The following is a 16,728-nucleotide window of genomic DNA, read 5'->3' as shown; positions in this document are numbered from 1 at the left end:
CTAACTGCATGTTTTTGGGATGTGGGAGGAAACCCACGCAGACACGGGGAGAACCTGCAAACTCCATGCAGATAATGTCCTGGCTGGGGATCGAACCTGGGACCTAGCACTGCAAAGGCTGGAGTGCTAACCCCTGAGCCACCGTGCTGCTATGCGTCAATTACAATTGGTCACTCAACAAAACTTAAAGAAGAATATGAAAATATCCAAATGGTCTTACAAAAGCTTTGCTATCATGAACACCAATGTTCCATATGTGTTGATTTAAAAATGGTGAACTTCCTACTTGGACAGCAAAGTGGATACACAAAGTATCATGTTTCATCTGCTTGTGGCATAGTAGAGCAAAGCAGGATCACTGGAAAAAAGTGACATGGCCTCCAAGGATAAAAATAAAAAAAGGTGCAGCAAACATCATTACCGAGCCAATGGTTGACAAAGAAAAAAATCATTCTCCCTCCACTACACATAAAGTTGGGATTAATGAAGCAATTTGTTGGCGCTCTGAACAAGGATGGTGATTGCTTCATATACATTTGTAGATTCTTCCCTGGATTGAGTACTGAAAAATGAAAAGCAGGAATCTTTGATGGACCACAGATTCGGAAACTGATAAATAATTAAAATTTCACAAGTTACATGACTGATACTGACGCTTCTGCCTGGCACAGCTATGTCATGGTTGTCAAAAACTTCTTAGGTAACCAAAAAGCACAAACTTACTTGCTCTTAAACTTTAAAAATGTGTGTGCTACTACGAGCATAAAGGTACACCATCTCCATAGCCATTTTCCAGAAAACCTTGGTGATTTCAGTGGGGAACAAGGGGAGAGGTTCCAGCAAGATATAAAGGGTGATGAAAGAAAGGTATCGGGGCAGATGGGATAGACACATGATGGCAGACTACTGCTGGAGCCTTCGATGTGATTGTCCTGATCACCAGCATAAAAGGAAATCAGAGTTTTCAATGGCTCCTTTGTTATTCTGTAAATATACTGAATATAGAATAGATTGACATTGATTATTTCAAAAATGTTATTTTGTATACATAGGCATATCTAGTTTAATTTTGCTTAATTTTCATGTTTCATTAGTTTTCTATGAGGTTATTACTGAGGTCATTATTTCAAAAAATAGAGCCAATCTAGCAAAACCAATACCATATTTGGGATCTGTGCTTTAAACATAACCTAAAATGACTTTAATCTGTTTGGCAAAAAATATTTGTTGACCAGTGTATTGTGTACAATATTAAAAGATACATGGGTGAGAATAACATGAAGTCAGGGTACCACGGCTGACTTCTTTATCAAAACCACAATACCTGCAGATAAAGGTTACAGTCTGACCTGCAAAGGGTTTGCTTTAAAGCAGCGGTCGCCAACCTTTCAGACCTCACAGACCACTAAATTCATAATTTTAAATAATAAAAAAAACATAAATAAGGATCTTCCGGTGCCTGATGAGAACTGTGGAGGCTCTGATTCATTGATCAGCTCACAGTTAAGTGAAGTATTACTATTGTTACTCTTATCATTAGTTGCATTATCCTTGCTATTACTAAGGAAATGCAAAATATTTGTTTGCTGTTTCTCACTCATTATGGGTTTATTTAATTTGAATCTAAGACCAAACAACAAATGATAGTTATAAAAAGTCAAACTATTTGATGCCATTAAATATAACAATTAAAGAAAATATACACTGAAGGTTATACTTACCTAAAAGAACATCTGAGAAATAAACAAATAAAATAAAACAATTGGATGAGAATCGGTATTTGCGGAGTGGGGTGACTGTTGTATTGGTGGAAACAATACTGAAGCATACGGCTCGGCAATGGTTGCCTCATACAACTCAGACTACACTAACGTCACGCTGCGCCTCCCATGTTTTTCAGTCTGTAGTACAGTGTGTGAATTTAATGCAATATAAAAATGGAAATTGACATTCAGAATATAAGAATTTATTAGAATATTATTTTTGTTTTATTATAATAAAAATTACAAATAACTTCTCAATTTTTCTGTGGACCGACCACTGGTTGGCAACTGCTGCTTTAAAAGACAAGAGAAGCTGAGATGTAAATGTACTATCTGAATCATCCACTAGAGGACACTAGAGTACAGTGTAAAAGAGGTATGGAACCCTAAAGCGATAGAGCTCTATCTGAACAACAGCAAAGAGAATAAATCATAGGGTCGTTCAGTTTTTTTTTTTTTAATATTATTTTAGAAATAACCCAGCAATGTCCCTCTAAAATGTTTGAGAGGTCAAAAATAAGCTGGGTTTTAAAAATATACTGATACAAGGGTCTCTAAAAAATTACAAATGTAGCCTTTTTTTCTTTCAGCATGGCTGGTCTGAGATCTGACCTGGCTAGTTATTTTCTGGCATGGTTAGGTAAATTCAGATTAGCTAACTGGGTTCTACCAGTGAGAGAAGTACACATTTTGTCCACAAAGTTGTCCACACAATGATGCACCATGTTTCACATGTTTCTATTGTTAAAACAGGGAATCTGACATTCCCTCAAACAATCCATTCTTGGGAATCTTCCAGGTCCATGTGTTCAAAGGCAGTAATTGACTACCACCAGAGAATGTCAGATTCCCTGTTTTATAAATAGAGTTGTGTAAATCTTTACCCCCAGACAGCTCTTCCATCATTCTATGGCTCCTGCACACATTACATGTGGCTAGTGAAACTGTAGCCCTTCACATCTTCTGTATGCTGCCTGCCTTATCCTTATGTAAAGACTTGTGAACTGGGGCTAAAATCATAAGTTCTGATCAATATACTCTCTATCATGGACTATATAGATTTATTTTCTATATTCATTTTTATAATCCCAGTTGGAGTATAAAGGCAAATCATGGGTTTAGATATGCTTTCATAATGTAGAGATTTTCAAAGCATCCCCTATGGACAGTTTTGGAGTCTTAGTTAATTGCCACGCAGTTTGGAGGCTTGTCTTATTTGGCACTTTCCCAATACACACTGTGTTTAATTTGTTATAGACAGTTTGGAGATTCATGTACATTAAAAGTAATTTGAGTGTAATTGTTACTGAATAGTTGGTCTGGCAGCAAAAGGGTTAAAGGGTTTAAACTAGCTGGTGCAGGTTACTTATGCTATACATATGTTCTCTTTGGGAAGTAAAAAAAAAGGTACAGTGGAAATGGGAGCACAGCTTCCTAGATGCAAAGGTTGAAAGAGTTTCTAAAGGTCATTTAGTAGTTCATGCAGTTCACTACTGTCCCATCTGATCATTGGGGAAGAAGGTCTACCCCCTTTATGGAGGACAGATACGTAGTACCTGGTGGCCTGAAGTAGAAAGGTAGCTAATCCATTTCCCCACACACAATGGGCCTGATTTATTAAAGCTCTCCAAGGCTGCAGAGGATACACTTTCATCGGTGAAGCTGGGTGATCCAGCAAACCTGAAATGGATCTGGTCCAGGAATAAAAACGATTGCTAACAAATAGCAAATGACTTTTAAGCTCCATTCCAGGTTTGCTGGGTCACCCAGCTTCACTGATGAAAGTGTATCCTCTCTCTTAATAAATCAGGCCCTATCTACACTATCCTAAAAGACCCAATATTAAGAAAGTGTACCCATTCCCCCAGAAGTCCCAGTGGCCAAAGATAGCACCCTTCCCTCCAAAAAGGCATACAGGATACAAAAAACAAAAAGGAGCACCCTCTTCCCCAAAAAAACTTCTACTTAGATTTCCCAAAAGACCAAAATGAACCCATTCCAAAATAAAGGGCTTACACTATCCCAAAGACCCATTGATCAAAAAGGAATCCCTCCCCCAAAAAAGGCCTACATCATTTCAAAAAACCTAATGACAAAAGGGTACCCCTCCCTAAAATGATCTACATTATTTCCCCAAAACAAACAAAGACCAGAAAGTGCACACCTTTATCAAAAATGGCCTACATTATCCCCAGTGACCATAAAAGATGCCCTTCAATTAAGGGAGAACTACAATATCACAAACGATCAAATGCCCCAAAAAAGACACCTCTACCCCAAAATGATTGTCTACAGTACACTGGCACCCCAAAAGACCCCATGACCAAAAAGGGTACCTCTCTCCAAAGTAAGGCCTATACTATCCCAAAAGGCCTAATGGCTTTAAAAAGGGTCTGAAGAGGTATGTTCCTGGTTCAAACCTCGTCCTGTTTTTGGCTGCTAGCCTTTTTTTACCTCCCTGGTTCCTTGCTCTGGTTGCTGGATCCCCAGCCTTGTTACCTGAGACTTGCTCAGGTACACTCCACTATATTGTATCTCTTTGGATTCCTGATCTGTGCATGACTATGCTTGCCTGCCACCTGACCTTGCCTCTCACTGTCATCCTACTCAGTAGCTGATCTTAGTTGTCCCCACACCGAAGCCCTTGGTGGGGAGATCCTGGTGGCCACGACCTGGTGTTCTCCCTGCAGCAAAGTAGTCCAGTTGCCACTAGGGTCACCAGCCCATCTTCCCTTGCAGGGTGCTCTGGTGAAGACAGGGAGGCTCTGCACCTCAGGTAATCCTGCGTCAACTGCAAGGGGGCTTAGTCCTAACAACTACAACCAAAAATACAAAATGCAAATGAAAATCTTAATTAAAGAAATAAATCAATTTTTGCTGCAAAGTTTCCCTTAAACCCAAAGACATACTCAGCAGGCCCTGCTTTTATTTTTTCGACGTTCAATGCAGACAGGTCTCATTAATATCTGTTGTGTCCAAAGCAATGCAAGGAAAGCAGAAGCCTCTAAATGGTCATCCATACATCTTTTGGATATGATAAGGAAGGAGTAGAATTTTTAAAATTAAACTTGCATTGTAAGGCGTCTATTTTAAAAATAAATCTGACATTAACTGAAACATTCCATGGTGGAAGATCTTCTAAGTTCAAATGTTTTAGTGGCAAATATGATCCTCCCCCAGGGAATATCAGATTTACTTCTTTATATTTACACCTCTTTGACTTTTTTTTGCTAGCCCGGGGCTCTGTTAAAACATAGGTAAGCTATCATATAGAGTTCTACCCTAACATCATAAAACATGGTACCGTGTCTTTTTATTGGAGATAACTCAGCAAGGCTCCATTAAACGTAAGGAAAAATATACCATTACTAATGTCATTGTAAAATGTTATCTTTCAAAAATCTTTAATATATTTTGGGAGTACAAAAAGCAAACTAAACTGCAAAGTGATTTATAATATAACCCGAGAACAGATAAAGTGGAACTGCAACATTGACTAGGAGAAGATATGGTTGGGAAGGGGTACAGAGGATGGGGAGAGGAGAGCATGGTGGAATGAAATGGATGTACAGAACTAAAAGGAACTCTAACATCAGAACTTCAAAATCAATACAAGTACAGGTAAAAGGAGGAAAGGTACATTTGGAATTATTAAACCAGTAAACCAACAAGATGTAAAGGTTGGTTCCACATTCTGGTCTGGCTGGCTGGTCTGAAGTTGAGTTTAGGATCTGGAATCTGGCAGGGTTCAGCCTTGTGGGAGGAAATAGACAATTTGTTCAGTTGTGCACACAGTAATGCATCATTTTACATAAAGACATGGAGTTAAGTAAATCTTTGCACTCCCCTCCCTAACGTACAACATCACTATAATGTTTGCACATCTGATCCACTGCTGTAACCAAACCCCACATCTGGTCCACCACTGTCACTCCAATACATATCTGCTCAAGCCAATCTAAAGGATTTTTACCATGTCATCACTCTTGTACACTAAATACGCAGAATTCAGGTTTTTATTTGACAAATGGTGGAGGACAATGAGGTCTCTATAGTAGTGACAGTGTAGTGATTAGTGAAAGCACAGTGGTTGAAATAACAAAATGAATATATCTGGGCAAAAGGGCCAGTTTGAAGTTCTTAGTACAGTTGACAATCAAAAATCTGGCAACCTCCAGACCTGAGGTGTGCTCTCTGTGCCAGATGTTGTCTCGCAGCACCGCGGACATCTGGCACAGTTCCAGGGAACAGGCAGCAGGGACGTCCCAGCCAGTATTTAGTGTAGCAAGCAAGACCTAACAGCTGTTTCTGCATAACAGCACCATTAAAACATTAGTGGCCAAACAGTGTACTGCAGTCCCTGTATTGAAAATGCGCTCTGAAATTTATGCCGGGAAACTGAAGGAAACAGATAATCGATGGCCAGATTTTCGATTGTCAACTGTACTTACTTATTGCACCCTGACTCCTTTAAAGGGCAGAGATTTGGGATTAAAATGCAAGTGATACACCCTCAATAAGGTAATACGTAGGGTGAGTTTATGGACGAGTTCCTGATATTCCATTTAAGACTGGCAACATGCAATTATCAGCTGAAAAAACTTCCTTCCTACCTACCTTCCTTACTGGTGGTGATGTATGCAGATCTGAAATTGCACAAATTACCACATAGTGTTTGCTGAAAATAAAGTGCTGTAATCATGATGTGTGCTGAAATCACAATCTCACAATTCTCAGTTTAAATGCATGTACAAAAAAAAACTTTATTTGCAAACTGTGTTTTTTAATATGTAATTCAGAAGTTTTTTACAAACTTGAGAAATGGGGGCAGAGATTTAATTGATGCAGAACACATGTGTATAAATATGTGTGAAAGTGTAAGAGGACCATTCATATAAATGGTATTACACTACATATGCTAATACACACATATGCTGTTCGAGGGCAGGAGGGTAAATATGGATAAAAAAACAAAACACCTGGAGTATTTTACTAGTGGTAACTGCAGATTACTGCACAGAAAAGTATTTAATGGCCCTGCATTAAATGAACGGTGGTTAAATGTCTGCGTAAAATCTAATAAATTTCCAGCAAGTGTGAATAAGGTTGTAAATGTGATAAAATATTCTGTTAGTAAAAATCAGTAGTACATATCAGTAGTTGTTGTGCCATGCACTCCAATGCTCAAAGTTTAGGTGATAAGCTATGTGAACTGACAGCTCATATGTTTACAGATATCTTGGACTGTTTTAAGTACAGAAGCCTGGTGAAAAAACTTTAATTTAAATGACTGGGAAATCCGTCAACCAGAGTACACAATATATATAAAGCTTTCCCATTAGAAAAACAAATTTAATTCAGGAAACAATTGAATAAATTTAGAACGTCTGGGTCTGCCCACACACCAGAGAGGGATCTTTTCTTAAAGAGCTGTGCAGCATAAAGGCCCCCAGGACAGTTTTAGGATTATGATAACCTGTTAATTGACAAGATGACTCAAATGAAAATGAAGAAGGAGGTTTAATTATGGGTGACTTTAACATGTCAGAATAACTAGAGCTTTTAAACTGTGCTTACAAAAAGGAGCAGAGATATTCTGGAAGAATGGAAAGGATTTTCTGAGGAGATAATATTCTGAAGATTCATACCTAATATTGACAAATGAGTAAATTTGGGTTCTAGTAATCATCAATGTCTTTGGTTTGACATCACAATAAGAACGAAAAACATAATACACAACCCAGATTTCAAAAGTACAAATTCTGCCGAAATTGGTGAATTTCTAAAAAAGTGTTTGGAGTCACAGTGGCAGCAGTCAGTAATCAGTAGGCACTTTTACAAGTCGACTATCTTGGAGGCAACTAGATTATATGTCAGTAAAAAGAAAACTATTATAGTTCACTACAGAGGTAAATAGGGTAGTAAAGAAGAAAAAATAACATAAAGGAAATTACAAGTTGCTGATAAGGTATAAAAATCAGAAAAAGGAAGTCATACTTAATATCACCAAAAAGAGTGATAACATTGAACTATTGAAGCCTTGCACTTGAAAATATCTACATTTAGGGTGCAAATGTACAAGATCACATATGTCTGAGGTGTCACTGCAACTCACAGGAATAACAGACATGTTCTTACCTCAATTATTTGCTGTTTAACTCCTGCTAGGCAGACAATGTGACCCCACAGCACAACTGAACCTTTACCATGGTGCAAAAACCTAAAGCTTTTTAAGAAGTTTGAACCTTTGCCAAAATGATGCCGAAAGCTTTTCCTTTCAATCCAAGGTCCCACGATGGGATTACCTTTTGGAAAGATTTAAAAGGTTTTTGAATAAAGTACTGTATGCTACCTTAAAGTAGACAGATAGCAGTTTTACACTTGGGCTTGTTGCCATTTACAAAACTTTGGAATATATTTATCTTATTGTTATAGAATACAATGGAATTACTTAGCAATTTTAAAACAGATGAGTCACCAACACTCAAAAGATACAAATGCATATTTCTAATATGACAAATACAAGTACAGATAGTCGGTATAGAGCAATAAGATACAAATGTTACAAATGCAGAGTGATGGTATATATAATAATGTTAAACCCCCCTAGTGTTCTAATTCTGTCCAAATTTCCATGCAAAGTGTTACATTTTTTTTTCTTTTGCATGGAACTTTTTTTTACATTGTAGGCTATAATTCTTAGGCATAACTCACCAAAATATGTCCAATATTTAATCAATTTATTAATAAACTTCAAATAAAAAAACACAAAAATCTGTTAAAAAAATAATGTAATGTAAGTGTACAGTAGCATATATAATATAAATAATATAATTATATACATATTATATGAAAATTTCTTTGTATTGGACTCAATACAGCTATTTTGTATTGAATCCAATACAAAATTATTTAAATTTCCCGCCGATCCTCCCGCCCGCACTGACGAATGGACCAATGTCCCTGGGAAACCCCTGGAGATCATCTCTGCACTTCATGGCTGGAGATCGAAGAGGACGGACAGGGGACCGACACAGCAAGGTAAGTGGGTTGTTTTTTAGGGTTATTTTCAGTGGATGTCTTATTTTTGCACGAACAACAATCAACATTTATTCCTGAAAAAAACAAACATTTATTCAAATATAGTCATCACGTTCTGGAACATCATCATAACTCTCCAAACCCTGAATTCCATCCTGATTTTTTTGTGACTCCATTTCCTTTAGAAGCATTGGCCTCAATTTCTCATGTCTAGCAATAGCACTTTCCTTAAATGAGCACCTCTTTTCCATGTATTTATTTATATTGTAGCTTATTTTGGGGGTAGGGTTTATTTTTAGAGCATCCTCAAAAATACAGAAAAATCATGCTAGGGCTTATTTTGTGGAAACAGGGTAGCACTCACGATACGTAACCTCCCCAGCGGTAAGCCTGAGTGTGGCTCGGGGAGCTGAAAGCAGTAGTTAAAAAAGTAAAAAACAAACCCTTACCTGGTCACATCGGCGTTCTCCAGGCTCCTGCCATCCTCTGGATGCATCTTCTTCCTCTATCTGTCCCCCAATATCATGTTAAAGTATATTATTAAATGTATTATTAAATTTATTTTTTTTAAATATATTTAATTTATGTTTTTGACATAATTTTGTGTTTCAAACTTTTATATTCATACTATTATATTATACTGTAAAAAAAATTTTCATGAAAGACAATGTACCGCTCTTAGACATATCAATCCAGACAGAAATTAACCGCCCATCTCTAGTGAATGTGTTGATACTGCATAGAAAAACATACATGGAACCACTAATGGTGAAAAACCATTTTTTAAGTACCTAAAAAAAAGACGTATGCGTACTATTAACCTCCCTGACGGTATGCATACTAGGAATTTTTAAATGTAAAAGTACTTAGTATTTTACAAAAATACTTAGTATTTTACATTTCCCACCTGGTCTCGCCCCCCAGCTACACGCTCACAAGCAGATGCCCGGCCGGCATCTGCTTCCCTGGCCTTGCGTCCCCAACGTTCACACGCCGGGGATGTAGATCGCCAGGTTACACAGATGCCTGGCTGGCATCGCCAGGGGTGGAAGATGCTGGGCATCACTGGAGGACGCCACAGCACTGCTGGAGGACACCTCGGGCACCGCTTACCAGGTGAGCTGTTTAAACTCCCCTGAGTGTGGCTCGGGGTTACCGCTTTTGGTATAGATAATTCACCCCGAGCCACACTTGGGATTACTGCTAAGGAGGTTATTTGAGTGCAGTAACCAGGTTATCCCAAAGGATAAACCCCCATAGTGGTATTCCCAAGTTGGACTCGGGGTGGATCTTACATGCAAAAATTGGTATTTCTGAGTCAGACTTGTGGTACCTAAAAGCAGAAAAAAGTGAAAAAAACACCTACCTTGTTCAGTCCCTGTCCCCCAGCGTCCTGCTGTTTCCCGCAGGTCCTGGGGACACGTCTCCCTCCTCCGATCTCCAGCCGTGAAGTGCAGAGAGGTCCTATGGGGTTTCCCGGTGACGTCGGTGCATGCGTCGGTGCAGCCAGGACTTAGCGACGGGAAATTCAAACAATTTTGTATTGGATTCAATACAAAATAGCTGTACTGAGTCCAATACAAAGAAATATTTATATAATATATTTACATATATATAACTATATTATATATATATATATATTTTATATGCTGCTGTACAGTTATATTACTTTATACATTCTTTTTTATTTTTAACAGATTTTATGGTATTTTTTTAAGTTTAAAATTAAGTTTAATAAATTAATATACTATTAGACATGTGTCAGTGAGTTAAGCTTAGGAATTATAGGCCTACAATGTAAAATAAATTTCCATGCAAAAAATGGTACCGCTTTTTGCTTGGAAATACAGCCAGAATCAGACCGCTAGGAAGGTTAAAGTGCTAATATCACACGCAGTAAGGAAACTCCTCCCAAAAAGTTTCACCCCAAAAGACATTATCAGTGGTGTCAAGTCATCGTCAAGGTTTTTCAGGACCCACATTCAATTGGTGGGCCAAGGTTCAAGCATGACTGGAATATCAGCCAGTCAAGAAAGAAGGTTTTTAATGTCAGACCAATATGGAACAATGCTTGTGCAGGTCCATAATATAAAAAAAATGTTGTGCCTACCTGGGTACAAAGTCTCTAATTATAAATTTCAAATGACTAAAATTAGAAAATATCACGTACAATTGTCAGGACTAAGATGCTTGTGCGTAAGGATTCTATAGGTGTTTTCCACAAGACACCCTAAACACTTAACATTAGTCTCTATACAACCTGATACAAATCCAGTGGAATGCCAGCAAAAGGGGGAGCGGATATTCAAAATATTATACTTTTCTGAGATTCAGAGTTCTTTGTGAAAGGGACCCCCTGCACATATTTACTCAAATTGTGTGGGAGTTTACATTTCTCAGTAAGCTTCCTTTTTAAAAACATTGGAAAATATTTCACAAAGCTTTAACATCCTCATAAGAATCTTTATTTTTCAGCCTCTGCATTATAAGGCCTGGTGCTGACAGGCTGACCTCCTTTCACAGACAAATAACTGCCATTTTTCAGTTGGGCATTGCCATTGGCCAGTTAGCTAAGGGCAACAGGTGTAAACCAACTGACACTGTGACTATTTCTTACATGCTATTTAGAGGCGACTGTGAAAGCATCTCTATGCACTTTGTCTGAGATTTTCTGCAGATTTCAGTTTTCTTTTTCCGATTTAGCTGAATCGTCTACAAGAGCATCTTATATCATTAGGATGCCAACACGGAGAGGCAGTTTACGTGTAAGAAAATATAGGCCAAACAGGTAGGAAAATATAAAACTAGAAGCACAAAGGATAATATTTAAATGGTTTAATGTCACTTTTGGTATCTTTGGGGATTGGTAGTTAGTATTAGTATTAGTGTAGATTAGTATTGGTGTTGTCTTTATATTCGACCTGAATATGGCTGTTCGAATTCGGATAGACCCGAAAAACACGGGACTCGATGGAGCAAATTCATGTGTAAAAAATGTATTTAAATTGAATGTTAAAGTAAGTTATTCATTGTGTGTGATTTGTGTAACTAACTTTTATTTTTTTACAGGTTATCCCACAATGACAAGGATCCCCAGGCACTAGAGGTTAAATGGGGACTCGCATTCATTGAGAACAGTGTGCGATCCGTGCCACTAGAGGTTAATTAACCTCTAGTGCCGGTGATCTTTCAATGAATGCGGCTGTGGTTAAATTCATTGGGAACAGTGTGGGATCCGTGGCACTAGAGGTTAAATGGGGACAAGTCTCCCCATTAAAGACCTCTACCGCTCACTGATTGACTGAGGAAAGCTTTCAGCCTAAACACAGGACTCCTGTGTTCAGGCTCAATTCACAAACCCACATGATAGAGATTATTTTTTTTTTTTTTTGCAAGATATGGTAAATATTAGATGTTGGGATCACTCTAAAGATGGATTTAGAGGGAAGCATCTCTCATTCAGAAATAATTAACGATATATATTTGCCACTGCAAGCCAATATTCATCGGACCAGATCAAGAGTTACACTCAGAGGCACAGTATTAGAACATCAGCTGCCTGAAAGACATAGAAGAAGAGGATGTCTGAACTCACAAAGGGACCGAAACCGTTCTCCAGTCAGCTGCAGAGATGAATACCATCCAGGATCCCAAAACAACCAGACACCCCCTGCCAACGATCAACAGACTGAGGATCAGCCAAGCTGCAGCATCTGCCTGATGGAGTATCAACAGGGAGAGCAAACCGAACAACTCTCCTGTGCACTTGAATTCCACCAGGCCTGTATCAACACATGGCTGAGGGAAAGGCCTACCTGTCCCCTCTGCCAGGCTTGTGTTCCTGATATCAATGAGGACACCAACATTGAAGATTTGAAGCCAGACATTGATCCTACAACCATTCAGGTATGTAGCATAGTGCTATCACTTTTTTATAAAACAGGTCATGAATGTATTATTTATTTTGATTTCTTTTTAACACAGATTATCATTTTTTCCCCAGGACATTGGCATTGAAGGTGTACGGCGAGTTACTGTTTGGTCTACAATATTGGAAGTGGAATTTTCATTCACTGTCCTTACAGAACTCGTACCAAGCTTTATATCCAACTGGTACCAAAGCTAACTATCTGGTTAGCAAGTCTACAGTCATAGGGGGATCTGTTGGTTGGTTCCATTGCAATCGGAACCAACCATTCAGGTATGTGTTGTATCATTTATTTTGAATTCCTTCATCAATAACTCTAATAAGTGTTTTTTGTTTTCTGCAGGGCAAGGAAACCATCCAGATGAGAAAAGATTATAAGAACAAATACTCACAGTTGACTGGGGCTCCTGTCATCAGGAACAACCAGCCCTGGATCAGTCTGCATGGGATCAAATCTATGGAGATCCCTGGATTTTGTATTTTCCTGACTCCGGCAAAAAGGTAAATATTACTTAAAAAATAAAGTAAATAAATAAAATAAAAATGAGGAAATAAATATATTTTCTTCCAATGTGGTGGCGGGTTCATTCTTTTTAGGACTTTACTACACCCCTCACTCGTAAACCTCAACAACAACATTGTGGGGATAAGGTCCTCCACTAGGTACAGCCAGGGGTCTGCTTTTGCCAAAGGGAAGGGGACACTCACTCTTGGCCCCTTCCTTTTTTTCAGGAATCCAAGTATTTCAGGGCACCCCCACGCCTGTCAATAAAGCTCCCAAGCCTTTAAAAGTATCTGGTTTCTTTTAGTTTTAATTTCATTAGTTTGATTTTAAAAAGAAATATTATTATTGGCATGATGTTTTCCTATATACACACACATAAACTCACATATATATATATATATACATGCACATACACATGTGCACACACACACACCTAGTTATTATGATGAGGCCTAAATTAAACACCTATCCAACATTAAAGGAACGATAACTAGCATCAAGTAGGGTAGCTGAGTGTAGATTAGAGTAGGTTCTGCCCCAAGGAGTCTACCTTGTCGTGGTGGGCAGGCTTGTAATCATTTGGCTGAAAATGTGTCACAGAATGGGAGACAAAATCATTTCCTTTGAGTGAGTTACAATTTTGGCCAGATGATTAAACCAAGAGAATCTTGATCAGTGATGAAACACAGGGTAATATATATATATATATATATATATATATATATATATATGTATATATATATATATATATATATATATATATATATGTTAAACATCCAATCATAATCTTACCAATAGAAAAGTAAAGTATATTTTAAAAAAAGCACACAAAAATGTATTCCTGTTTACCGTCTTTTTACTTTTTATTTTTTTATGATAAACTGCAATCAGGTTTAAAAGGCACAGATTATTGAAACTCTGTATTTATTAATACATCATTAAAGCACATGTAAACCCATCACTGCTTTTTAAAATCTACCTATTGCACATCCTAATGTGGGGCCCATTTAGATTGTTGCCTTATGATAATCACATAACACACAGTAACACACATGTGTTGTAGTGCACATGGTATATGGGCCCTAAAAATTATGAGCATTTATACTAAAATGACTGGCAGTTTCTTTTCTCTGAGCAATGTCTGGGCAGTCATGTACAAGTCCTCTGATACTTATCACTAAGGGTAAAACTCCTAGTACTAATCCTAAATAAATGACTTGGATGCATTTGCTGTCCCTAGAAGTGACATGAAGCTTCTGGCGGTCCTTGAGCAGTCATTTACTGAGTGCTGTGAGAAAAATGGCTTGAAAATCCTAGAAGCTAATGGCTTTCAGCTGTGCACAGCCTCAAAGTAAGTGCTGGGGATGCCCAGAAGGTACATGGCTGCACCTCTAAAGGGAAGCAGAAGATGCTGCTATTTCCATGTTATTCTTGCTGCTGCAAGTGACACCTCTGTACAGAATAAACTGGGTGTGATATTGCAGTGGCGCACAGTGCTGGATCATTGGCCAAATAAGCGTATCATAATAGTGTCTCCTGTGCTTTTAGATTAAAAGCTGTTGTATGTTTAAAAGAAAAAATACATTTGTCCTGATTAGCCTGATTAGTATCATATTTTCTTTGGCAAGGCAGATTTCATAGGATCCTTCATGACTAGGAGGGTAACTACTCTTCTGATACCTAATTACCGTTTTAGACATTATACAATGTAATGGACACTCACTTAGTCGTAAAAAGTCCTCAAGGGAGAATTCAACTCATCAGCAAACTAACAGCCAAAGTGAGATTGCTATAAAAATAATTTGTCTTCAAAAGAAGATAGTTTAAGGTATATCAGTGACCTGAAGAAAAGATAATATAGAATCAGAAAAGTGAAAACTAGAAACAATAGACCTAAATCTATATTTTAAGGAGACCTGAAAGTAGTAAACCATTTAAGAAAATACTTCTGTTCAGTCTTTTAGAATCTCTGCAAATGCCACTAACAAAACAAGTTGGAGGATCATATTGCTTCTACTGCTAAAGGTACATTTAGGATTAGCAAGCAGAGGAACTTGGTTGCCTATTGCGGAAGTAAACCAAGAAAAAACCAAAAAACTCACCTTTTCTGCAAATCTGTGCAACATGTCCTTACTGAGGGAAAGTCACAACTAGCCGGTATTATATCTTTCACTATATGACAAATGTTGTGCACCATGGTGGTACTGTGCTCCAGGCCTGCTGGTCTTTATTTCAGAAGTTTGATATGGTTACACAATATAATCTCATAAATATGTTGTGCAAAACCTAACCCCTGGGAGGTTCAGTGTACACTCAGTTTGCTAAAGCAGAGGTCCCCAACCCCTGGTCTAAGGCCGCGGCCGTCTGACAGGTGGGCCACGGCTCTGGCTGGTGCATCCAACACCAGGGTCAGGAGAAGGACCCGGCATGGGGGGCGCACCAACCAGAGCCGCAGAGCATGTCTCTCGGAGACATTGCAGGCTCAGGGAAGTGGGCGGGTTGTCTCTCATCACACACCCATGCTTAGACCTGCAAAGGGAGAGTGGGTGGCTTCTGGGATCATGACGTCATTCTGGGGAAAGTTTCTTCCCCTTTGAGTGATACACAGCTCCCTGCGCAATGCGTGATCTGGAGTCCGTGCATTTAGTGGTCTGCAACCCGCAAAATTTTGGGGACCACTGTGCTAAAGTATAGCCATAAGAGTATGGTTAAAGATGAAGATCCTTTGGGTCACTAGTGGTGTATCACAAGGCTGTGTACAAGGTTATGTTTTCTTAAATCCATTTATAATTTATATACCTGAAACTACCTATGAATAACAAGTTTAGTCCAATACAACCACTGTTAGTCACATAAGTGAATAAACGAATCAGTACAACCTACCACAAACGTTACTACATGAATAAATATACTGGTTGATGTTTTAGTTGGTAGATTCCCCGGACAAATTATTTATGCTGGTTGAAAGTAAACCATGTGTATAGTTAGTCTAACTGCAACCATAACTTTTGAAATGTAGAAGAATATTAGTGAGGTTTTATTGCTGTCTGAGGTCCCAATAGGGAGATTACCTTTCTACCCAATTAGAAGCCCTGGTTCACAAATCCTGTATGCAGCAGGGACAAATTAGCCATTGCAAATAAACTGCATTCAGTACAAGTAACTCTTTATTTCTCATACTAAATGAAAACTTGGTGTCACTTACTGGAACCTCATTTGTAACCTTCTATATAGGCATTAAAAAGCTCATAAGACAAGCAAAAGAAATTCTAAGTGCTCTGAGCCTGACATTATATATAATAATATGATATTGTGTGACTTTACTGGCAGTGTCTACCTTGACCGGAATACTTCTTTAAGGTAGGCCTTGTGGTTAGAGCTGACCTTGTGTACTCATTGCTTTCTGTCAATGCACCAGACACAATTTCGTCAGACAAAGATGTTTTATTCTGTAAAGGTCAGTGTTCCAGGCATTTCCCTTTATTCATAAA

This window comes from Pyxicephalus adspersus, chromosome 1 (genome assembly GCF_032062135.1).
Source record: "Pyxicephalus adspersus chromosome 1, UCB_Pads_2.0, whole genome shotgun sequence".
In the NCBI taxonomy this organism is placed as follows: domain Eukaryota; kingdom Metazoa; phylum Chordata; class Amphibia; order Anura; family Pyxicephalidae; genus Pyxicephalus; species Pyxicephalus adspersus.
Note: the sequence above shows the minus strand (reverse complement) of the source record.